This window comes from Gopherus evgoodei, unplaced genomic scaffold (assembly GCF_007399415.2).
Source record: "Gopherus evgoodei ecotype Sinaloan lineage unplaced genomic scaffold, rGopEvg1_v1.p scaffold_43_arrow_ctg1, whole genome shotgun sequence".
Classification (NCBI taxonomy): Eukaryota; Metazoa; Chordata; order Testudines; family Testudinidae; genus Gopherus; species Gopherus evgoodei.
In genome coordinates, this window is record NW_022060064.1 from 403308 (window position 1) to 429390 (window position 26083).

Here is a 26083-nt window from a genome sequence, read left to right on the forward strand (position 1 = left end):
CGGGCCCATCTACCCCGGCGTCCTGCCTCCTCCCTGCTGCCCGGCTCAGCCCAACGGGCCCATCTACCCCGGCGTCCCGCCTCCTGCCTGCCCAGAGTAGCGTAGCCTGTGCGGTGATTGGCAGAGCTGGGTTTGCCATGGGGAGGGCTTTCCTCCCCCAGGCTGGGCACTGCCATCTGCTGCCCCCCTGCCCCTCCCCCTGGCAGCGCAGGGCGATCAGGCCGCTATGATTAGCTCTAATCTGCTTTTGTGCGAACGCGGCTTACACAACCCTGCGGTGCCCCCCACCCCCCCCACGCTGGTGCCTTGGAACCGGCTTTCTGCCCGCCATCCCGTGCTGTGGTCCCTTCCCCCGTGGGACCCGCCTCCCCAATCGGTGTCCGGTGCTCGCTCGACGAGCCGCTCGGCGCGACGTGCCCATCTCCTCTAACGCGCAGCCCCCCGAGGCGAATCCTGCGCCGGAGACGCAGCTCCGGGATTTCTCCCTCCTCTGTCCCGGCGGGCACCCGGAAAGCGCAGAGGATACGTTTGGTGCCCACCGGGGGAGAGTGATGCCCAAATTCTGGGAACTCATGAGAGGGGCCAGGCCGGGATCCGGCCCCCTTGGGCACGTCCACACAGGGGGAAAAGACCCGCGGCCAGCCTGGGTCAATGGCTCCATCTCCCGGGGCTAAAAAAACGGTTTCTTTTATCCCGGTGCGGATGTCCAAGGCCGGACATGGGACCTTGGCAACCGTCCGACCCGTCCCATGTGACCCCCCAATCGTTCCCGGAGCACATGTAGTCGAACCCCCGTCCCCGATGGCGTCCCAATTAACGCCTCTCGCCGGTGAAAACGCCGGTGTCTTTCCGGCGGGGAGTCGTCTTCAGCGCCTAGCCTCTGGGTCGCGTCGGCACGTTCGTCTGGTTAGCCGCCAGCAAGGCCGATTTCAGGGTCCCAGCTTCCCAGGACGGAGACACTCCCCGCCCTCCCCCCCGAAATCTGATCCACTTTCTTTGCCCCTGAATGGCCGTGTTTACACTGAGCCGGATTAAAATGAATCGTTGCTCCGTCAACCGGCAGTAGTAGGGCGTTATCCCCTTGGTGGAGGGGGGTGGCCAGTGCCAGTCACTCCCCTTCCGCTCCCCAGCCTCCTCTACCAGTCTCTGCTCCTCGGTTCTGAGTCCCACTCTCCTGCCCCACAGGCTCTGCTCCCTCCGCATCCCCTCTGCCCCACAGGACCCCCTACCCCTCACTCACCCAGGCACCCTCGCCCCGTGGGAGCGTGCGCCTGCCTTGCCTCATTGCCGGGAGTGGGGCTAGCGCCAGGGGCTCCTCCCTGGGACTGCTCAGCCCGCACCCGGGGTCCTCCGAGCTCCCTCTCAGCCAGCTGTGGTCGACGTGCCCCCCACTTTCCCCTGTGCCCCCTTTCCCTGCCAATGGGGGTGGAAGGGAACAGCCAATCCATGGAGATACCCCTCTCCCTCCCTCACACCCCCCCAAACACACAACCCCCCCACCTCACACCAGCTGTCATATACTTCTTCGCAACCCAATGCACAGACCGCAACCCCCCCCAACCTGTCCCATACATGCCAACCCCCCATCCCTGCTTGTCTTCCCGTAGAACAGGTGCCCGCACTGTGCCCACACTGCACCCGCCCAGCCCCCCACAACCACACACAGACCCCCCAGCACCGGTACACAACCCATTGCGCTCCCTCCGTGCAGAACTCCACAAGCACGTGCACCCTCCCTCTTGCAACGCCCCCGAGCTCCCACACCGGGACCCTGGACACACACCCTCCCTCCCTTCCCCCTGACGTGGGCATGGACACTTGTCCTCTACACACTGTAACACGTGCGCTCCTACTGACCCCTCAGCCTTTCCACACAACTTCTACACACACCACACCCACACCGCACAACACCCCCAACACACAGCCTCCACACAGATCCCAACACACAACGTCTAAACCCCCCAACACACAACTTCTACACAGATACCCCAACACAAAACTTGCATACACACCCCACAACACACACACCCCAATACATAACCTACACACATCCCAACACACAACCTCCATACACGCACAACACCCACCCACACCACACAACACACCCCCCAACACACAACCTCCACACACACATCCCAACACACAGCCTCTACACACCCACACCCATACAACCTCAACCTATACATACACCCCAACACACACAACCTCCATGCACAAATCCCTGCACACACCCTACACCGTACATTCTCCACAGACACACACACGCAACCTCTGCACAAATCCCAACACACACACAGTCTCCACATACAAATTCCAACACAAAACCTCTACAAATAATCTACACACACATCCTCCACAGATACCACCCTACACATCCCAACACACACACATTCCAACAAACAATCTCCACACACAGATCCCAACACACAGCCTCTATGTGTGTGCGCGCACACACTACATACAAATTCCAGCACACAATCTCTACACATAATGTAAAGACACACCTTCCATATAAATCCCAACATACCACCTCCATGCAGAAATCCCAACACACACGCCCTCCACACACAAATCCCAACGCACACCCTCTACACCCCTCCACACACAACCTCTACGCACATACCACACAACCTCTACACCCCTCCCACCTGCTCTTCACCCCCCCATACACAGCTTGCTCTAACACACACCAACACACAACCTGGTCTCCCCAGACACAGCTCCACACCCAACCTGCCCAGTGCGCGCAGCCCCACGTCCCCCACAACCTGCAAACCCAGCTGGCTCCACGGCTCCCCGCCAGCACCCTCTGTGTGTGCCTCCGCTGATCCCCCATCTTCCCGGGCACCCTCATCTCAGCCCCACTGCGCCTGGCACCCCCCATTCCCGCCTACAGCCCCCATTGCCCCATCTCACCCCCACAGACGTGGGCACCCCCACATACCCTCAGTGCCCCATCTCCCTCCTGCAACCCATTAGTCACCATCTCCTCCCCAGCACCCCATCCACCCCCCCAGGCACCCCTGTCTACTCGCGCCGCTCCCCTGGCACCATCTGCCTGGCTTGGCTAGGAACTGGCCACCCCCATGCTCCTGCCCCCCCGCCGCCTGTCCCAGCTCCCCACACCCCCAGGCCCCATAAGCTGATTAGCTCAGCAAAGACACAGGGTGAGGATTATGGGTGTTAACCCCCCCGCACCTCCAGCCCCATCCCCAGGTGCTGACAGCCCTGTCCACGCACACCACGCCGACCTGCCGCTCTTGGGGGGCCCAGCCAGCGCAGGGGGGCCCCACGGCCAGAGGCCAGCCCTGCAGGACCTGGAGCTCTGCTGCATGGGCACCCCCTTTACCCTGGGCACCTCCCAAGGACCAGCACTGCCCCCTAGGATTGGACTGGGATTTCTGTTCCCCCCAACTGCTATTTCTTCACACACCTCCTTTTTTGGGATTTTCCCCCCCCCCCACAGCCCCATCTGGGGCCTGGAATATTTTAGACAGTGTCCGTGGGTCGCCCGGACCACAGAGCCAGGTAAGGGATTGGGGCAAGGACTCGGGGGGGTGTTGGGTTGGAGCGAGGTGGGGCTGGGAGCCAGGACTCCTGGGTTCTCTCCCTGGCTCTGAAAGGGGAGTGGGGGCTAGTGGGGTTAGAGCAAGGGGCTGGGAGCCAGGACTCCTGGGTTCTCTCCCTGGCTCTGGGAGGGGAGTGGGGACTGGTGGGTTAGAGCAGCGGGGGCTGGGAGCCAGGACGCCTGGGTTCTCTCCCCAACTTTGAAAGGGGAGTGGGGTCTGGTGGTTAGGGAGCTGTGAGCCAGGACTCCTGGGTCCTTTTCATTGACATGCTATGTGAATTCTGGTTGTTCACTGGTTTTGCCAGTTTTCCCCAGTAGAAAATAAGTTTTGGGTTTTTTTGGGGAGAGGGGGTGTCCCTGCTCCTTGTACCTGTCGAGTGCTCTTGGTACCTGCCTGGGCAGAGAGCCCCCCCAACACACCCTGGGGAGGGAACAGGCTAACTCCCCGGCGTGGGGGGGAGCGGAGAAGGGACTTGGGGCCAGGAGACAGGGGACTCAGTGGGGGGAGGGCGCAGAGCTGCCGGGGGGGAATAGAGGGCAGGGGCCGATCCTGCTCTGCCAGTGGGTGGAGGGAGCTGGCTGCTGGTGGTGTGCAGGGGGATTAGGCCGACTCACACCTGTCCGTCTCGATAAGCGGCTCTGCCGTGTCCTGGGGAGGGGGGGAAAGTGCGGCCTGGGGAGTGCAGGGTTAAACGCTAAAGCCAATTAACACAGCCAGCCCACCCCGGTGGAGAGAGCTGGGGGCCTGCCCCGGTCTGGGCTGGAGGGAAGGGTGGGGTGGCGGATGTATGGGGGCTGTTATTGTAGGGTCCCTGGGGGCGCTGGGGCTGTTATTGTAGGATCTCTGGAGGCACTGGGGCTTCGTGTGCGGGTGTGTTATTGTAGGGTCTCTGGGGGAACTCGGGCTGTTATTGTAGGGTCTCGGGGCACTGGGGCTTCGTGTGTGGCTGTGTTATTGTGGGGTCTCTGGAGGCACTGGGGCTGTGTGTGCGGGTGTGTTATTGTGGGTGTCTAGGGGCGTTGGGGCTATGTGTGTGGGTGTGTTATTGTGGGGTCTCTGAGGCTGTTATTGTAGGGTCTCTGGAGGCACTGGGGCTGTGTGTGTGGATGTGTTATTGTGGGTGTCTAGGGGCGTTGGGGCTGTGTGTGTGGGTGTGTTATTGTGGGTGTCTAGGGGCGTTGGGGCTATGTGTGTGGGTGTGTTATTGTGGGGTCTCTGGGGGTGCTGAGGCTGTTATTGTAGGGTCTCTGGAGGCACTGGGGCTGTGTGTGTGGGTGTGTTATTGTGGGGTCTCTGGGGGCGCTGGTCCCCTTAATATGAGTTGTACCCCACAAGCCTGCATTGCTCTGGCCTTTGGGGAGGGGGGGAGGATGTGCTAGCCATGGGTCCCAGATCAGAGATGCCCCATGTGTATCCCACGCTCCCATTGGCTTTCAGAGCAACGGTGTGTGTGTGTTTGTGTGGGGGGGAGCATCAGCCAGTTGGTACCGGAGCACTGTGGGGGTTTTGTGCCAGGGGAAGGAGGGATGGTCCCCTGCACGGGGTGTAGGCTGCAGTGTGTGTGTGTGTGTCCGTCCCCAGGGCCAGTGTGGTACCAGTCTCTAACCCTGTGAACTGGAACTGGGTAGATTATTTTTTTCAAAGAATTCTAGTAGATTGGCGAGGCGTGATTTTCCCTTTGACACTCCCCCCAACAAATCGTGTTCATTTCTGCGTCTGATCATTCTGCTCTTTACTAGCGTTATACGAATTTCCCTGGGACTGAAATTAGGCTCCCTGGCTCATAAGTGTGAGGTGCCACCCTGGCCTGATCCCTTTGATCTATTTCCCAGCGGATCATACACCTCACAGTCCTTTGAGTGGGGGTGATCTTTTGGCCGCTTTGCGGCAGGAGGCCACGGTGCCTCGTCAGCTCTGGAGGTGTCTTTTGGTCTTGCTGGTGGGTCTGTTGTGTGAATCGTTTGGCCCGGGTGTCGTGCCAGGAGCTATGAGCAGCGGTGTCTGTGCTGTCCGCAGTTTCAGCCGGGATATGTTTCCATGCAATCTGCACTGTCGCAACGTTCGGTTTCCGTTTCGCTTGGGTTGAGATTTTGCTTTCTCCCCTTGCGTAAAGCCGAGGGAGTCCTTGCAACCTCCTGTCACGGCTGGGGCCTGGGTGCTCTGGGCTGGGGCACTCCGCCTGGGTTCAGAGAGGGGGCTGGGATCAATCCGGGGGCTATGAGGGAAGCTGTCAGTCTGGCCTTCTGAGGCAGGACTTCCTGTGCTTCACAAAAACTATGCGGTGATGTGTTCAGCCCTACCGTGGCTGCCGGGTCCCGTGCCCCGAATGCCCAATAGATAGCGACGCATCAGGCAGTCGCTGTTGGGTTCTGAGTATCTGTCTTGTCTCGACCCCCGGGGTAGCCTGAGCATTTCTTTTCGCTGCATAAATATCACCCGTCCGCCAAAGCTCAGCCTCGGCGTCGCTGGGGGCACCCGCCCTTTGAGCCAGATTGATGGGGGCTTGGGCTCCTCTCTGGGAGAAGAGTCATTCGGGAAGGCCGGGTGGAGCCAAGCTTGGAGGGTGAATTGGTGGTGGGAGGTGTTAACGGCGGCCATTGACCGGTGCTTTGAGCCGTAGACAACTGTAGAGATGCTGGAAGCTGGGGTGGCCCTAACTGGATGCCAGCGGCTTGGTGTGTCCCCTGTTTTCCCACCCTTCCCCCTTTCAATTTCCCCCCCAAAGGAGTAGGATTAAGAACATAAGAACGGCCACATTGGGTCAGACCAAAGGTCCGTCTCGCCCAGTGTCCTGTCTGCTGACAGTGGCCAATGCCAGGTGTCCCAGCGGTAATGAACAGAACAGGCAGTCGCCAAGTGCTCCATCCGCTGCTGCCCACTCCCAGCCTTTGGCAAACAGAGGCAGGGGACATGCTCCCTGCCCATCCTGGCTAATAGCCATTGATGGACCCATCCTCCATGAACTTATCTAGGTTTTTTTTGACCCCTTGTTATAGCCTTGGCCTTCACAGCATCCTCTGGCGAGGAGTTCCACAGGTTAACTGAGCGTTGTGTGAAGAAATACGTCCTTTGGTTTGTTTTAAACCTGCTGCCTATTCATTTCATTGGGTGACCCCTAGTTCTTCTGTTATGAGAAGGAGTAAGTAACACTTCCTTATCTACTTAAACACGTCATGATTTTATAAATCTCTCTCATATCCCCCCTTAGTCGCCTCTTTTCCAAGCTGAAAAGTCCCAGTCTTATTAACCTCTCCTCATACGGAAGCCGTTCCAGACCCCGAATCATTTTTGTTGCCCTTTTCTGAACCTTTTCCAATTCCAATATCTCTTTTTTTAAGATGGGGCAACCACATTTGCATGCAGTATTCAAGATATGGGTGTACCATGGATTTATATAGAGGCAATAGGATATTTTCTGTCTTATTATCTATCCCTTTCTTACTGATTCCCAATGCTCTGTTGGCTTTTTTGACTGTCACTGCGCCTTGAGCGGATATTTTCAATGAACTATCCACAATGACTCCAAGATCTCTTTCTTGAGTGGTAACAGCTAATTTATACATATAGTTGGGATTATGTTTTCCAGTGTGTGCTGCTTTCCATTGATCAACATTAATTCTGCCCAGGGATGCCTGGAGTAGTCCCTGAAATTTTTGAACAGGTTGGGGGTGGCATTCAGAAGTGGTCGCATCCCACCCCCAATGGAGAAACGCCGTCCCGTTGAGCGCAAGGCCCGTGGTTAACCCAAGACACTTGAGTCAGACATCTCGGCAGCTTAGCAACACTCTGGTCAATCGGATACTTGGCTTCGTTGGCAGAGGAGAGACCCGTCGCTCATTGACTTCAAGGCCAGGCCGGAGAACGGCCTTCTGCTCTGGGAATTATCGGATCGTCTAGAAACAACAGCCAATCTGGATTCAAAACAATTGCCAATCACGGAGAATCCGCGGTGACCCTTGGCAAATTCTCCCCCGTAGTTAATTACTCTATCACGGTTAAAAATTTCCACCTTATTTCCTGTCTGAATATGTCTAGCTTCATCTTCTAGCTGTTGGGTCGTGATCTACCCACCTTTCTTGGCTAGATTAAATATTTGTCCCCCACAAAGTGGGGTCTAGTCACCCTGCAAAAGTCTCTCAGCTAACTAGCTGGAACTCCTGGAGTTTATCATGAATAAGGCCGGTTTTCTAACCCGTGAATCATTCTCGTGGCTCTTCGTTGATCCTCTCTGCATTGAATTGGGGCCAGCTTGAATTGGGGCCACCAGAACCGGACACAGGATCCCAGCGGCTGCCGCACCAGGGCCAAATCCAGATGTAAAATCACCTCGCTGCTCCTACTCCAGATTCCCCCATTTTATACGCCCCGGGGTCGCGTTAGCTCTTTGGGCTGCAGCGTTGCGCCGGGAGCTTGTGTTCAGCCAATTCTCTGCCACCAGCCCCTGAATCTTTTCCCGAGTCCCTGCTCCCCAGCCTGGAGGTCTGGCCTGCATTCTGTGTTCTTAGATGTAGTTACACCCATGGTTTCCAAACTTTTAACAACCCAGGAACCCCTTTCACTAAAATGGCAAGTCTCACGAACCCCCTCCTAAAAATGAACATTTCCAGGGGTTTTCTCCTTTACTTGAGTATAAATTATAAAAGCAGTGATCTTAGAACTATCAAATTTGTTTTTATGACATGCTTATTACACATTATTTATGAGGATTATTTATCATTACGGTATTTTTATTATATTATGAAAACTCTTCCAAGATCTCACTGTCGTAGCTTGTATCACTTCGAATAAGCCTGTTTATAAGACAAGGCTCCTAGGTTTCATCAAGGAGTAACAGATGTGAAACAGCAGGAAGGTATTTAAGAAGCCAACTCAAAGAGTTCCTCCCACACAGGCATTCGGGTCTTGAGCAGTCCAGGCAAACAAGGCACGTTACAACAAAGCTTAAACTTGTTCTTCATAATCATTTTAAAGACAAGACTAGCTGCTTATTTCATTTTAAAAACAGCGAAAAATACCCACCTCTCTTTCCGTTTCATATAAGTCCCTGAAGTTTAAATCTCCTGAGTGGGATAGAGATGCTTGCTTTGATCTGCTTCGCTCTTGGAAGTCCAGAGGCTGCAGGCTGCCGGCCCCATGCTGCCTGGGGTCCCTAGGGACAGCTCTGTCCACCATTAGGGATTTTTTTCCCGAGAACCCCCTGTAACATTTCATGAATCCCCAGGGGTTCACGAACCCCCAGCCTGGGAACCACTGAGTTACGCTGAGCTGCTTTCGTGTAGGACACTTTTTCTTGGTGGGTTGAGACCGTCTCCTCCCGCTCGGCTTATGAATAGCTTGATGTACAGTGTGTGTCTCCTGGCTCTATAAGGGCGTGTGCAGGCATCTGTCTGTTTGCTGGTGCTAGAGGGGAGTTTGTGTGTTCCCTGGATCCATAGTGGAGGTGTGCACACCCCCGGCTCTGTGTGCGTGAGGGGCCTTGGCTCTATAAGGGTGTGGGGGGGGCCCCTTCTGGCTCTATAGGGGTGTGTGTGTTGGGCCTCTGGCTCTGTAGAGGTGGGGGGCCCTACCTATTTAGGGGTGCATGGGGGACCCTGGATCTATAGGGAGTATGGGGGCCCCTTGGCTTTAATGGAGTACATGTGTGGCCCCCCCAGCTCTATAGGAGGTACATTTGGGCCCCTGGGCTCTATAGGGTATGTGTGGGGGACCCCCTGCTGGCTCCATAGGGGGTGTGTGTGGGGGCCCCCAATGGCTCTATAGGGGGTGTGCACACTGGGCAGGTGCATGTGGACTCCACAGTTGCAATCTCTCTCCCTTTACCTCTGGGGGTGCCCCCCATTGCCCCACTGCAGAGTAGGGGGAGCCCAGCCCCTATGTGCTCCAGGGTAATTCTGGGCAGCCCCCTCAACCTACAGGACCCTGCCATGGGGCACCCTGGGGGAGTGAGGGGGCCTGTGCTCGGTGCTGCCCCCAGCTGGGGATGGGCACGGCAGCTGAACGGGGCGGTGGGGCTTGGAAGGGGGCTCTCCTCTCCGCCTGTGGCAGGGAGCACCCCAGGGGCTGGTTCTGCACAGGCCCAGCTGTGAGCAGGGGTCAGATAGAAGGAGCTGGGGTGGGGGTGACGCGGGAGGCTGTGGGTGTCAGAACAGCGTGAGCCGTGCCCCAGTAGGTCCCGTCTATCCCCATCCATCACCGTGTAGCCGTCCAGCTGTCCTTTCTCCATCCATTCCTCCCTCCCATGCCCCTTTCTCTGCCCGCCCATCCATCCATCCATCCCCCTTTCTCTGTCCGCCCGTCCCCCGACTCCCCTTTCTCCGTCCGTCCACAGTGGGGTGAAGCAGGATATTTAAAAGACCCTGGTGCACTTGGGGCTCCACCCAAGCAAAGTCTCCCACCAGGTGTGATGGCCTGTGTTTGTAATGTGTTGCTGTCGCCTCTAAACTGAACCCGAAGACACTCAACAGGTTTTTCTCCAGTTTCATTCTGGAGCTCTGAGCAATCATACAGTGCAACTCCTCCACCTTTTCTCTCCCACCTGTCCTTCCTGAACAGTTTATATCCATCCATGACCGGACTCCAGTCATGTGAGTTATCTCACCAAGTCTGTGTTATTCCAATCACATCATAGTTCTTTGACTGTGCTAGGACTTCCAGTTCTCCCTGCTTGTTTCCCAGGCTTCTTGCGTTTGTGTCTAGGCACTTAAGATAACGCGCTGATTGTCCTGCTTTCTCAGTCTGAGACAGAAGTCCTCCCCTCTTGCACTCTCCTGCTCGTGCTTCCTCCCGGTATCCCATTTCCCCACTTACCTCAGGGCTTTGGTCTCCTTCCCCCGGTGAACCTAGTTCAAAGCCCTCCTCACTAGGTTAGCCAGCCTGCTTGTGAAGACGGCTCCACCCCTTCGTTAGGTGGAGACCGTTTCCGCCTAGCATTCCTCCTTCATGGAACGCCATCCCATGGTCGAAGAATCCAAAGCCTTCTCTCTGACACCACCTGCGTAGCCATTCATTGACTTCCACAATTCGATGCTCCCTACCCAGGCCTTTTCCCTGCACAGGGAGGATGGACGAGAACACCACTTGCACCTCAAATTCCTTTATCCTTCTTCCCAGAGCCACGTAGTCTGCAGTGATCTGCTCAAGGTCATCCTTGGCAGTATCATTGGTGCCCACGTGGAGAAGCAGGAAGGGGTAGCAATCTGAGAGCTTGATGAATTTCAGCAGTCTCTCCGTCATATCGTGAATCCTAGCTCCTGGTAAGCAGCAGACCTCTCGGTTTTCTCGGTTGGGGCGGCAGATAGATGATTCAGTCCCCCTGAGAAGGGAGTCCCCAACCACCACCACCTACTTCCTTCTCTTGGGAGCGGTGGTCGTGGAACCCCCATCCCAGGACAGTGCATCTCGTGCCTTCCAATCGGTGGAGTCTCCTTCTGCTCCCTTCTCTCAGATGTACCATCTACTCCGCTCTCCGCATTAGTATCTGTGGAGAGAACATGAAAACGTTGCTCACCTATATCTCCATTGCTGGTACATGGACGCTCCTCTTTCTTCTTCTGGAGGTCACATGCTGCCAAATATCTTCACCGTCCTGTTCCCGCTGTGCAGCTTGCTCTGATTCTTCAGAATGTTGTGCCCATAGAAGCATATCCTGACGGCTGTCCAGGAAATCTTCATTTTCTCTTATGCTACACAGGGTCGATACTTGTTTCTCCAGACCTCGAACCTTCTCTTCCAATATGGAGAGCAGTTTGCACTTTGTACGGCCAAAGTCGCTTCTGTCCTGTGGAAGAAAGGCAAACCTGGCACATCCTGTGCAGATCACAACAGCTGAACGCTCACCTTCCATATTTCCTTCCTTCTAAGAACTTCCTCAGCTGTTGCAGCAACTACTCAGAGAAGCCCGCAAGATAAAAGCCTCAGTGGGCTCCCCCCAGGCAAACTCGCAGGCAAACTCCCTCTGTTAGCCTCCGCTGTTCGCCGCTCAGCTCGTTCACTGCTGACTGTTGCCTGCTGGAACTAACAAGGACTGTACCAAGGGAAAAAATTGGGCCCAGACTAGGAAAGAGTCTAGTCTATGAAAGAAGCATATTGGGCCATCTCTGAGCGTGAGATTTTACCTGTATTCAGTTTCTTAATGTATTAGGCATAGACTTCCGTGTTTTTGCTTTATTTTGCTGGGTAACTTACTTTTGTTCTGTTAGTACTTGAAACCACTTAAATCCTACATTTTATGCTTAATAAAATCACTTTTGTTTATTAATGAACCCACAGTAAGGGATTAATACCTGGGGAAGCAAGCAGCTGTGCATCTATCAGTATTATAGAGGGCACACAATTTACGAGTTTACCCTGCACAAGCTTTATACAGAGTAAAACAGATTTATTTGGGGTTTGGATCCCATTGGGGTCTGGGTGCTGGAGATAGGTGAACTGCTGAGCAGTTTTTGGTTAAAGTCTTCAGTCTTGGGGGTGTAGACCAGACCTGCTTCTGTGTTGCAGCAGGCTCGTGTGTCTGGCTCAACAAGGCAGGGTTCTGGAGTCCCAAGCTGGCAGGGAAAATGGGCTAAAAGGTTATTCCAGCACATCAGATGACAGTCCGAAGGCTGGCTCTGTGACTGAACCCATCACAGCTCCCCAAACAGCGGAGGAAACCAGGACTATCCTGCACCTTCCACCACCTGGGAGGCTGTCACGGGTTGTGTTTGACGGTGTACGTCCCTTTCGAGACCACACCGGCTTGCAGAAGAATGGGGCGGAGTTTGGGGTGGTCTTAGTTTCATAACAAAACGTGAGTGACTCCCCGGTGGCACTGTACGTGCAATTGGCAATGCTTTCCCAGGGGCGACCCGAGGAGTTGCCGACAGCGTAGAACTGGTAGCGACGCTGCAGGGCCAGGGGGTTGCTCCCATGCCCGTAGAATCCATGCGTGTGGCCCAGCAGTTTTACTTCCTGGGCTCCAGCTGGCATGCGCCTCCAGGGATTCAGAAGGATCACAGGTTCAGCAGAGAGCCGGGACACCATCAGACTCCAGACATTTCTGAACAGCGAGGGGCTGGGACAACCATGGGATGTCATGGCATGTGTTCCTGTGAGGGGGCAGAGAAGAAAGAACAAACTCCCACACTCTCTGGCCGTTCCTGACTTCACAGTGGGTTTGGCACCGACAAACCCACTCAACGCATAGTTTCCAATGACCTCAAGCCATTCCTTCTTGCTAGCCAAGAAAGGTGGCTGGCAGGATGGGAGAAACAGTTATATTCCTCCTTGAGGGTCAGATGTTTTACCCTTCCACTCGTTGAGCTGTGAGGAATGAAACCATTTCCACCAGGGTTTCCCATTGTTTCCATTCAGGATTTCTACCTGATAAACCCGGGGGCTGGCCTGATTCACAATGAAGCAGGGGCCATCCCAGGTGTGCGTCCGAGTGCTTCTCCGCTGAAAACCTTCCGGGAATCACTGCTTGGCCTAATTCTCATATGAAAGGAGGTTTTTCCCAGCCTGTTTTTTTCCTCCGTGTTTTGCTGTACCTTGCCTAATTGTGTACTCACTTGCTTGTGTAACGCAACTGTCGTCTCCACTAAGGTTTGTACCCATTCGCACCTTCCCTTCCCAGGTGGTGGGCAGTTCCAGTCCCGACCACCAACTTCCAGGCATGGGCATTTGGCTTTCTTGAGGAGGGATAGCTCACTGGTTTGCACATTGGCCTGCTAAATCTAGGGTTGTGAGTTCAATCCTTGAGTGGGCCATTTGGAGCTTCAAAGGGAGTGTAGCCTGGATCAACCTTCAAGCCATTAAGATAATTGGTAGCTTCCCATCCTTCCTTGAGTTCTTACTTGTTGTTTCAAAGCCTCCTTTAGCGAGCAATTGGTTCATTCAACTTGGCCAGAGGACTCCAGGTGTCCAGCTTCCTGGGGACGGGGCTTAAAGCCAAAAGCCGTACCTAGCTCTTTGCATAACATCTCCCCCAAAATAGGATCCCAAATCTGAATCAATGGCTCTGGGAATTCCCATCCTTGAGAAAACCACGTTAAAGAGCTGCGTAGCAGTGACCTAGGCCATGTTGGTTTTAGTAGGGGTGGTTTCCACCTATTTGGAGAAGGAATCTATCTTACCAGGCCATATTTATTCCCTCTACTGGTAGTGGGTAAAGGGCCTTTGTAATCTATCTGAATCTGGGACCAGAGACCCTCTATTCTTTGGTGCCTCAATCCATTTTTTCAAACCTAGCGCTCAGCATTAACCATGGCGCACTGCAGACAATTATCACACCACGGATCTATATCCGCTTTCATGCGTGGCCCCCACCCTGTATATTTAACCCTATTTAAAGTATCCTGGTTTCCTCTATGCCCTTGTTCATGCACAAACTGAATCAGGTCCCCCCTATACCTGGCTGGAGACTATCCAGGGCCTTTGCCCACCTGCATCCACTGCCTACCAGACATCTCCAACCTGCTCAATCCTGTCGTTTCCTGTGGGATCATTCTCTGTCCTGCCTAAGGACCAGATTTCTGTATTTTAAGCCCAAGGGATCTGTTCCTTTGCCCAAAGTTTTTCCCCAGATAGTTACCGCCTCTGTTTGTTCTACTTGGCCTGCATCTCTAGTGTGGTAACCAGGAGCAGCAGCTTTGGATAAGGCATCAGCTCTGTTGTCCCAGTTTGCGTCTTCTGAGTGATTTTTTCTGATGTCCTTGGGTCACCCAGGTGTCCGCAGTTCTTTCCTTGATAAACCGGAGAGCCGTCAGGGGCTTTGAATGTTTACTGATGCTCCGCTGTCCACGCGCAATTGGGCAAATATCCCTATAGCCCTCACAATGGGTCTCCCCCATACGTCGCACCGAAGTCTTGCAATCAGCTGGGGGGGCCCATGGGGACCGGGCACTCTTACTGCTCGGTCGACTCCCTCGAGAGCCTCCACTCGGCAGAGGGGGCAGGGATCTGGTTTCGACAGGGAGTGGGCATGGGGGACGCACTCCGTACCGGGGCAGTCGGCCGAGGGGGGGACTTCTTTGCATTAACTCTGTCCTCTGCGTGACCTGAGACAAAGCATTAACCAGGATGCTGAGGGGCTGGCGATCATCTTTTCCCATATCCTCCCCTAAATTCACCAGCTCCTTCCTCAGACTCTCCTTGGGTCGACGCTGCCCAAGGTTGTGGGAAGGAGGGGGGTTATAATTGGGAGAGTGACTGGCAGGGTGAGGACCATCATTCACAGATGTGATAGCCTGTACGGGCTCTGAGGTAGTTTTTTTGCCGATTTATCTTTTTAAGATGCCTGCCTCTTGCGGCAAATCCCCTGCTTATTGGGGTTTTGTAGCTAGTTCATTCCAGGTTAGATGTTCTATAACCACAGCCCCCAGGGTCATTTTTGTCTGAGAATTCAGTCCATTCGGGTCCTCGATTAATGGGAAGTGATAATCCCATTCTCTTCTGGCTGGAGCAATGAACCAGAGAGAGCTACCAGCGTCTTTTTTCGAGGTAGGTAAGGTTCGGGGCCCTCGCCTGGTTTCTGCTCTTCCATTATCTGTAGATTCCTGAGGGAAGAAGTGGGCAGGAATATTTTGAGGGCACTTCTCATCCATTCCCGGGGTGCAGCGGCTGTCCGCTCCCTCCCAAGAGCTCCAGAGCATCTGCAGCACAAGGAGAAGTGCATGACTGAGCCAGTTGGGTTAAGCCCATGCCGTTAGCATGCCAAACACGGGCCGGCCATGCAAAGGCTGGGTAATGGCTTAGTGGCCCCAGTCTCTCGGCAATAGCCTTGGGCTGACTAGAAGACCACCTTACTACATCCATAACCAGCTCCGTTGTGGGAAGATTGGCTCCTGAAACTGTGTTTAACCTCCCTTGTGGAAACGGGCAAGGTTATGCCTGTGTGGCAAATCAGGGTTGAATGGGTTTTTGGGGTCAGCATCAGGGGGTATCTCTGTTTCCCAGGGGCCTCCAGATCGCAATCCTCTCTCAACCGTACAGCCGCTGCCACCCCCTTATGGGCGCTAAATTGGGCACGCAATTTACTAATCTCTGCCTGGCACTTCTGATGGCCTGCTGCTGCCTTATTCTCATCCACAAGGAAGCGAGTTGCTGCTCTTGCTTCTTCTAACAATTTTTTTGTTCACTCTTTCCTATACCGTTCTGCATCCCTGCTGGCCTTGTCTCTCTCCTCTTGCATATTTCTAAGTTCAGTCACCATTTGAAGCTTTTCTGCTAATAATTCACGCCCATCGGCCTCACATTTGTTCAAACGCCATTGTAACTGCTTTTTCTCCAGCTCCAGTTCCTGCCTTCCCTTTACCATTTCAGCCATGTCCGGACATGCATAAAATAATGGCCATGCAGCAGCTGCATCCTACCCCATGCCTTAAAAGTTGTACAATATTGTTCAAAGTTCAGACTCGCTTCAATCAGGGGATTGTCACTCTTAAAGCACCCGCTTTTCCAGGGGCATTTCCCCTACTTCATTACCCATCTCGCTAACCTATTGGTTTTCTCCTGTCTCAAGTGAGCTGTCAAGGTTTTTTCCCCAGCCATCTCTACTTCCCTTATCTCACTGATGATCCGCACCAAAAGCCCTTTCACGCAGCCACAGTATTGCTCTAAAATCTTTACTTTTAAAGAACGACTCTTTAGCTCCTTATGGCAGGGTCCTACTGTTGTTCTCAGCATGGTTCCTAATTTAAAAGTTACAGAATGTTACCAAATATTCCGAGACCTCTCTAAAGGACCTTAGTCTGAAAAAGGAAGAGACAGTTTGCTCAGGTCTGTGCCCCTGTTTCCCCACTCCGCAGCAACTACTCAACAAGTACCACATGATTAGGGTCACATGCTGCCCGCGTTCTCCACCAATTTATTACCAGCTTCGCCCCTTACTTTGAGGTATGCTAATTTATTAGGAAAAAGAATGAGGAGTAGTTATGGCACCTTAGAGACTAACAAATTTATTTGGGCATAAGCTTTCGTGGACTAAAATCCGCTTCATCAGATGCCTGCAGTGGAAAATACAGTAGGAAGATATATACACACAGAGAGCATGAAAAAATGGATGTTGCCATGCCAAGTATAATGAGATTCATCAACTAAGGTGAGCTATTATCAGCAGGAGAAAAAAAAAACTTTTGTAGTGATAATCAGGATGGCCCATTTCCAACAGATGGCAAGAAGGTGTGAGTTACAGTAAGAGGAAAAAATTAGCATGGGGAAATAGTTTTTACTTTGTGTAATGACCCAGCCACTCCCAGTTTTTATTCAAGCCTAATTTAATGGTATCCAGTTTGCAAATTAATTCCAATTTTGCAGTTGCTCGTTGGAGTCTGGTTTTGACATTTTTTTTTTGTTGGAGTATTGTGACTTTTAGGTCTGTAATCGAGTGACCAGCAAGGCTGAAGTGTTCTCCGACTGGTCTTTGAATGTTATAATTCTTGACTTCTGATTTGTGTCCATTTATTCTTTTGCGTAGAGACTGTCTGGTTTGGCTAACGTCCATGGCAGAGGGGCATTGCTGGCACATGATGGCATATATCACATTGGTAGATGTGCAGGTGAACGAGCCTTTGATGCTGGTGGGGGGGGGTGGTTCTGTAAGTCTATCAATGCGCAGCTTGTTCACGTGTTTTTATAAGGATTTCTACTTTTCCCTTCTGCATGCCCACTCCCAATGGAGCTATCCTGCAGAACCGAGGTTCCCCAGGGGTGGGTTCTTCGAGCCCCAGAACCAGATGGACACCCACACGCATTAACAGAAAGGACCGGGTTAATCAGCGCTTCCAAGCTGATCCCTTATATGTTCCTGGACTCTGTAGGTTGGGTCGAATAGCACCTCCAAGCTCTCACCTTCCTGTGCTATGGGCACCGCACCGGAATAGCGCATGCTTGAGCAGGCCGGGTCAAGGAGCACTTCGAAGCTGCCACCCTCATGTGTCCCCAGTTCAGCACATCCCTATCTCCTCTTTCACGCTATGGTAGAGACCCACTCAATGAGCAAACTCCACCCGACTTTTGAGTGCTGCTTAGGTAGGAGGAGCGTTGCTGCAGAGCGAATGAGGAAACCAAAAAACACCTCCGCAGGGGAAAAAGCGAGAGAGAAGCAACCAGCTTAATCATGAAATTTATTTATTGCTGGGTAACAACCAGAGGGTTATAATATTAAATCTAACTTAAACTTGATTATAAAAGTCAAGGTTAGAAAACTACCAATGATCCAAGGGGAGTAGTGGGGGCAAAAGATATATCTGGATTTAAGATTAAGCTTGATAAGTTTGTGGAAGGGATGGTATGATGGGATAACCTAATTTTGGCAATTGATCTTTGATTATCAGCAGATAAGTATGCCGTGGTCGGTGATGGGATGTTGGATGGGATGGGATCTGAGTTACTGCAGAGAATTCTTTCCTGAGTGCTGGCTGGTGAGTCTTGCCCACATGCTCAGGATTTAGCTGATCGCCATATTTGAGGTCAGGAAGGAATTTTCCTCCGGGGCAGATTGGCAGAGGCCCTGGAGGTTTTTCACCTTCCTCTGCAGCATGGGGCATGGGTCACTTGCTGGTGGATTCTCTGCAGCGTGAGGTCTTCAAACCACAATTTGAAGACTTCAATAACTCAGGCATAGGTTAGGGGTTTGTTATAGAAGTGGATGGGTAGGGTTCTGTGGCCTGCTTTGTGCAAGCGGTGGGACTAGATGATCACAATGTTCCCTTCTGACCCTAGAATCTACGAGTCTATGAGAATCACACAAGTCAGGGTCAGGAGGCGTTACCGAGAGAGAGCGAGAGCTGGGTTTTCACCACTCCATGAAGCTTGAATCGATCGGGGGCCACAGGTGGTGGTGGTAGCTGAGGGTCTGGGGTGCTGGAGACAGACAGAGCCCCCAGCACGATCAGTCAGGAGACGATGGAAGTCCCAACAGAACTGATGCAGTTTTTGGATTCAGGCATCAGAACTCTTACTTGAGCGTGGATTGGGGTTTTTGTAGAGAAACAACAACGGTTCAAGGGAGAACACTAGATTTGTTTATGGATAAACTGTTGGCTCAAGGGAGTATACCAAAGAGCCGATCATTCCTGGCTGTGGACGATGTTCCTTCGAGGGAGCACACAATGCAGTTAGGCAGCTTCAGTATTTTGGATACCAATCAAGGATTCATTACTGGAATTGGTCTGAGCTGGGTGTGTGCCGGTGGGTTCATTAATATCTGGAGCAGAGATCTCCCATCATGCAGTGCTTCCCTGCTTTTCTGGTCCCAGAGTTCAGTGCAGTTCTTGCCTTGGAATCTCTGGCTAATGGAGATGCCTCCTTGTCCTATCTTCGATGGAAATGAGGCCAGGGGAGTGGCCTTACTCCTGTCACCCTTTTCCGGAGGGGGTTGGGTGTGTCTCCCGCCACCTTTTCGTTGTGTTTTGTAAATCTTTCTTCTGATCGGTTTTGGTTCAAACAGAGGCTGGGGTGGGGTTGGGGAAGGTCTTTGATGAGTCAGACAGGCTGGGTACTGCACCCTGGTTCCTCAAGAACACAGAGCTGCTAGATAACAATCCCCCTCACTCCCCTTTCTCTGTCCGTCCCTCTCACTCCCCTTTCTCAGTCCGTCCTTCCCCCCTGTGATGTTCCCTTCTGTGTTATCGGGACTGCTGATCTGCTAGGCCTCTGCAATCCTTGACTCTGGGAGCCAGGCTCACCCTGCTCTGCTGTGAGAACCCCCACTCCTGGGCTGTTCATGCACAGCATCTGGCATGTAAGCTGCTCCTTGGATTGTGTAACCGACTGACACTAGCCAATATCTCCGGTCACAGACACAACCCTGGGAACCTCTCTCTTGCAGTGGCCAGTTATGCCCGCTGGACGCCGCAAGTTTATACGAGTTCATCAGTTTAACAAAGAAATTGATAGGTACCAGGCTTGTTATCCCGAGGGGAGTCTCTGACATGCTTTAAACGAAACGCACTGCTTCAGGTAGAATTAACAAACAGATTTATTAACTGCAAAGACAGATTTTAAGTGATTATAAGTCAAAGCACAAGAAGTCAGATTTGGTCAAATGAAATACGAGCAAAATGCATTCTAAGCTGATCTTAACGCTTTCAGTGTCCTTAAAAACTTAGATGCTTCTCACCGCAGGCTGGCTGGTTGCCCTTCAGCCAGGCTGTCCCCTTTGATCAGCGCTTCGGTTGCTTCATGGTGGTGTCTGTAGATGTAGGTGGAAGAGAGAGGAAGAGCATGGTAAACGTCTCTCCCTTTTATCATGTTCTTTCTTCCCTCTCATGGCTTTGTCCCCTGCTTCAGGATCAGGTGAGCATCACCTCATTGTAGTGCCAAACTGACCCAGGGAAGCGGAGTGATTCACTCGGAGTCCAACAGATCCGTTGTTACTGACTAGGCCAGCGTCCTTTGTTCCTGTGAGGCTGGGCTGGGTTTGTCCCATACCTGCCCTGGTGAGGTGTGAACTGCTCCTCTGTTCTGGGAGAGTTTTGTCTGGGCCTGTTTTAAGCCACGAGGACACATTTTCAGCCTCGTAACTATATATATGAAATTGCAACTTATAACATCACTATAACAACAGTGCTGAGTGCATCATGAGCCTTCCGGAGACACGTGACGTGACAGACTTTGCACTGGATACCACACAATCAATGTACACAGGGGTGCAGTGTTCCAGTGAGCAACAGAGTGTCACACCTGCCCCCTTAGTTCACTGCAAGAGGGTTAGTCACTGACTAGCTCGAAGGCAGTTTGTGTTATAGTTCTCTTGGCATCCAGCCATTAAGGCCATGAGACAGCGTGCCTCAGTTTCCCCCTCGCCCAGCAAACCAGGTTTGTTGTGGTTTCTCCGCTGTGGTAAGCTTCAAGTCTGTTTACAGGTATTAATTGAAGAGTAGCATTATCATAAGGTTTAACATCCCTGTCAAAATTCTTATACCCACAACTTAACATTAATACCAACGTTGGTATCACAGATGGGTGTAATCAATCACTGGCTTTTCCTTCCCTCCAGTGTTCCCGTCTGTGTGGGCTCTTAATTTAATCATGTTTCTGGCATTTTGATGCCTCAGGGTCTGGCAAGATAGGGGTTCAGGGGGATCCTGCACATTGGCTGGTCCTTGGGGGAGCGGTCTCCCAACCCCAGGACTGTACATGTGCAGAAAATCCAGCTCCTTTTTTGGGGTTACCCGTTGTTTCCCCCTCCCAGCACTGAGTCCTTCCTTGCCCCCTTTTCCTAGCGGACTATGATCTGTGCTCTGTGGGCCGGGTGTCTTTAGCCTTCGATCAGATGCACCTTTTCCCAGCAGCTTTCCCATAACTGCTCCCTGGGTCTCACCCCCTTCTCTGTCAGTTGGGCCATTTCTGTTCTCACAAGCTACCACTTGGCAATTTCTTGGTCTCAACTCCTCTGCTGTCCCAGGCGTTGGAGCTGCATCTTGGTGAAAAAGAGACACAGTTACTTTCCAAAAACTTTTCAGAAATAGTATCCTGGAAAACCGGGACCTGGATCGGGGCACCCTCCGCCACCCCTTTTTCTGTCCCCAAGAAGTCAGCTGTGTGACTGCTTCCCTCCAGGAGGTCGGCCACGCAGTTCCCTCTCAAAACCTGGGTCACAGGCTGAGTGCAAAGATGCTGACTCAGCCGTTCTGTCCTGGGCATCCTCTCCCAAATACCCAGCGAGGAGACATCCCTATATCCCCGCTATTCCTTCCCCAGTCTCCTCCTCTGGGCCCTCTCCAAAGACAGGTTTCTCTGAGCTCCCTAGAAAGGGCTCTATCCCTTGTTTATCTGCAACGCTCTGCCAGCTAACTGGGAAAGTTTCCTTAATCACTCCTGCCCCCGTGCCTGAGGGCATGTTGCCTTCTGCTGCAAAGGAGGCAGTCTCAGCCCCTCCGATAAGTGGAAGCACCCTGCTTCCCTGTGTTAGAGTCACAGGAATCCTCACCCACCTCAGTGGTTTCTGAGATCCCATCACCCTTCTCTGGACTCTCCACTTGGACACGTTTCTCTCTGCTCCCTAGAGTCGATTTTGCCTCTGGTTCAGCTGTGACCTGTTGGCAGCTAATAACCTGGACAGTTGTCTCCCTGGCAGGCATCCCACCCCATCCCTTCCTGATGTGGTGGTGTCTCCAGCTGCCGTGCAGGAGCTGGTCTCAACCACCCTCCCATCTGGAAGCACGTGGCTTCGCCCTGCTGCAGAAGAATCAAGGAGACTCCCATTCTCTCAGCAGTTCCTGAGACCTGACCCTTTCCCTCAGGGGTCCCGGCATAATACACCCTTCTGCTGCAGGCAAATATTTTAACCTGAGTTACACGGAAAAAATCATTACCGAGAAGCAGGTCGAATAGGAGGTGATCCATTACCTCCTGTGGCAAACTCAGGACAATTAGCTACCAGGAGGTGGGTAGTAATTAGTCCCAGAAGGGTTAAAAGGCCTCTCCCTATCCATAGAGGGGAGATAGCCATGGAGAAATACGGTTCAGCTGGAACAGGGGTTACCAGGGAACTAATTAGCTTCAGCTGGCCCCAGTTGCTGGAGTCCTTTTTAAACCCTCCCTGGCAGGGAAGTGGGGGGGCAGGGGGAGTGAGAGAAGTAGAGTAGCTGCAGCAGGACTCTCCAAAAACTTCCTGGATTGTCTGTGCACTGCTGCATTGCTCTCCTGGCAGATGTCAGGGGGATTGAAGTCCCCTGTGAAAACCAGGGCCTGTGACCTGGAAACTTCAGTTGGTTGTCTGAAGAAAGCCTGGTCCTCCTCCTCCTCCTGGTCAGGCGGTCTATAGCAGACGCCCGCCACGACATCACCCTTGTTGCTCTCGCCTCTAAACTGAACCCAAAGACTCTCACCAGGTGTTTCTCCAGTTTCACGCTGCAGCTCTGAGCAATCATACAGTGCAACTCCTCCACCTTTTCTCCCCCGCCCGTCCTTCCTGAACAGTTCATACCCATCCGTGACAGCGCGCCAGTCGTGTGAGTTACCCCACCAAGTCTGTTATTCCAGTCACATCAGAGTTCCTTGACTGTGCCGGGACGTCCAATTCTTCCTGCTTGTTTTGAAGGCTTCTTGTGTTCATGGACATGCGCCTAAGATAACTAGCTGATTGCCCTGCTTTCTCAGGATGAATCAGGAGGCCTTCCCTGTACCCTCCTCCCTGTCACTCCCCTCTCTCCATTCATCCATCCCCCTCTCTGTCTGTTCATCCCCCTCTCTCTCCTCTCTCCATCTGTCCATCCCCCTCTCTCTCCTTTCTCCATCTGTTCATCCCCTTCTCTCTCCTTTCTCCATCTGTCCATCCCCCACACTCTCCTTTCTCCATCCATCCATCCATCCCCCACACTCTCCTTTCTCCATCCATCCATCCATCCCCCACACTCTCCTTTCTCCATCCATCCATCCATCCATCCCCCCACTCACCTTTCTCCATCCATCTGTTCATTCCCCCTCCCTTTTCTCTATCTGTCTGTCCATCCCCCCCACTCCCTTTTCTCTGTCCGTCCATCCATCCTCCTCACTCACCTTTCTCTGTCTGTCCATCTATCCCCATCACTCTCCTTTCTCCGTCTGTCCATCCGTCCCCGTCCCTCTCTCTTCTCTGTCCGTCCATGCCCCTCACTCCTATTTCTCTGTCCATCCATCCCCCTGTCATGGACTCACAGGTCGTGCCCACTCTTGGCCCCCTGCGGTCCGTGGGGGGAACCCCCTTCAGTGTGACAGCCCTTCTCGGGGGTCCGCTCTCTCTTGGGGTCAGGCCCCTCCACCTTCTGGAGCCGCACCTCTCCGAGCCTTAGCACGTCTGTCTCTTGCCGTGGGCCCCCTAAGGGAGTCCCCTCGCTCTGGACCCCCGGGGCCTTCACGCCCAGAGAGAATAATGCCCCCCCATCCCCTGCCCTGTTCTCTAGCTTGGAGCGATTCTCAGCCAGTGTAAAACTGGAGGGTTTATTGAGCATTCGAACACAGCATAGGAAACTCTCTGGGCCTCAGGCCTGGCCTCCCTCAACCCATCCCAGCCCCCCTGCACCCAGGTAGGCTCTGCCTGCTCCCCCTCTCCAGCTCAGAGCCCCCTGCTTCCCAGCTGGGCATCTGATATCACCAGCCCCAAGCCACCTCTGTCCATTGTCTTCTCTCCAGGGAAACAGGTCACTGGGCCCTCTCTTTTCCATCCTTTGTTCCCCTTTGGCTGGAACCAGATCATCAGGTCACCGGGGTCCTCTCTCCTCAGCCCTTTGTCCTCCCGCTGGCCAGAACCGTCTGACTGCCAAACTGGGGAGGGCCTCTTAGTCACCAGTCGCCAGGGTTCCCCATCTCCAGGCCATTCTCCGGGGATCCCGGCTGCTAGGCGAGGTCACACCTGGTCCTCTGCACCAACAAACCCTCTCCCACCACCTTGTTAAACATGCAGCACACGGGGAAACTGAGGCACGCACACACTATTCATGTAAAACGCTACACAAATCCCCCACTTCCTCACATCTCTCTCCCCAACTGAGCAGGGTCACTCCAGCTAGTGACCCGGGGATATTCAGGCCCCCGCATATCCGGGACAACGCATCAGCTATAACATCTCCACTCCTTAACACAGACCACTCCCACGCGATCATCCTGGCAGATCAGACTCCACCATAGGAGTTTGGCATTGGCCTCTTTCATCTGGTGCAGCCACGGAAGGGCGAGGGGTCAGGGGTGAGTGTACACCACAAAGCGCCGCCCAGACAGATCCGGGTGCAGCTTTTTAAGAGCCCATCCCAGGGCCAGGCATTCCTTTTCTGTGGCCGCGTCGTTCTGCTCCTGGAGGAGCAGCTTCTTGGGGTGTCTTTCCCCCTTTGCATTGGCCTGTGTCAGCACCTCACCCAGGGGTTTGTCCAAGTCTGGGGTTGCCGGGTGAGAGTCTTCTTCAGGGTACAGAGCATCCCGCTGGCTCAGCTCGGGCCAGGCCACCTCGTCTGGCGTGCCCCACCAACTTCCCAATCTTGGTAATGGGAGCGAAAGTGGGGAACAAACCTTCAGTGGTACCCAGCCGTCCCATTAGAGACCCGTGTCTTATGTTGAGGAATGGGCCGATCTCTGGTTGCCTTCACCTTGGCTCCCTCTGTCTTTAGGCAGCCGCTTTCCACCGTGTGGCCCAGGTTCGACATCTCTGCCACCCTCGTCTCACCAGGATGCCGGCCTCTATCATCCCATCCTGCATCCTGGAGGCTTCCCAGCCCCTCTTCATTGGGACACACAGTTCTCCCAGGCCGGGCTGAAGACACAGCTATCATGAAGATAACCAGGCACAGTCCTCCACCACCCTCAGTCACTGATCCTCCGGCACTGGGGGGGGTGGTGGTGGCAGGCGCCCCTTTGAGGCCAAAAGGTAGAACCAGGAACTCAGGCCCTTGGGAGCAGATTTCAACCCTGCAACTGGGTCCAAAGTCATGTGCCAGTAGCCCCATGTGAGATTCTCCCCCCCCCCACCACTTGTCCATAGCGCCCACCGGGTCTGATTGACTCATCTTACTTGGGGTCTGGCCCCCACAGGCGAGTCCCAGGGCCTGGGGGATGGCTGGATCACCCCTAACACCAGTACATCACTGCCCTCTCTTTCCCGGTCCCTGGTGACTGTGAATGGGGACCACCTCCCCTCCCCTCCATGCACGGCTCGATTGGCGAACCCGGGTCAGCTGGCGTGGGGCTGAGGGGACGAACGCAGCCCCTGTGATCTCAGCCGGCGGATGGGTTAGCTGGTCACAGAGGGGAAGTTATTCCAGCAGGAGGTCGGCTCCCGGTTCAGGAGAGAGATTTCCTTTCCCCGCTAACACACACGACCGCACCACCACGCTCCCTGTCGAAGTACAACCAGGCAGCTCCAGCACCTGATTCACCTCCATCAGCTGGTTGGTGGTGCCACAGGGCTCTTCCCAGATGCTCGTCACGCTGAGCTGAGACCCTTCTGCTGGCCCCCGATCCGGCCCGTCGTCGTACCAGCCCTTTTACTGTTCCCCTCCTTCTCCTTCCACGCACCAACTCAAAAGGGTGGACCCCTGTGAATTTCTGGGGCAGTAAACGTTCTGCAGTAGCTCTCGGTTGCACCGAACCCCCCCCATGTTTAGCAGAAGGGACATGCCCTGGTGGTACTTCTGGGGGACCACCAGACACCTTCTGATCCCCCAAGTTCAGTTTTCATTCAGGAAGCCCTTTCCTGGTACCGGGTCACTCCTTTCACCTGGATCCTTCCCCAGGATCTTGCAACACCTCGCAGGGCCCACTGCTTCTTCCAGGAGGGATTCTTCTATGGTTGGGTCTCGAATTCAGCTGCTGGGTTCGGGGACCAGCCTGCATGGGTGAGTCTCAGTTTCTCCATCTCAGGACAAGATCTCAGTCTCAGTCCTATTAAGCCCTGTCTCAGGCAACTCACTTCCCCCCATTGCAGGTCCATGCCCCCATGCTGGGTGGATTGCCAGTGCCAGGCCAAGGGCCCTCCCTGATCTCAGCCACAGGCAACGACCTGGGCACCGTCTGGCCAGTTCTTCAGTCCAGCCCCCATCAGCACCTTTGCAGGGAGCTGATCCTGC

At 53.7% G+C, this 26083-nt stretch overlaps 1 protein-coding gene across 1 annotated transcript in view; it reads left to right on the plus strand.

The window, feature by feature from the left end:
* The first annotated feature begins 3296 nt into the window (after positions 1-3296).
* GUCY2D (guanylate cyclase 2D, retinal) overlaps positions 3297-26083 on the plus strand; it is a 53386-nt gene continuing 30599 nt past the window's right edge. Inside the window, exon 1 of the mRNA XM_030546276.1 lies at positions 3297-3528. The gene's annotated coding sequence lies outside the window, so the exon portion shown is untranslated. The remainder of the gene's footprint in view (positions 3529-26083) is intronic.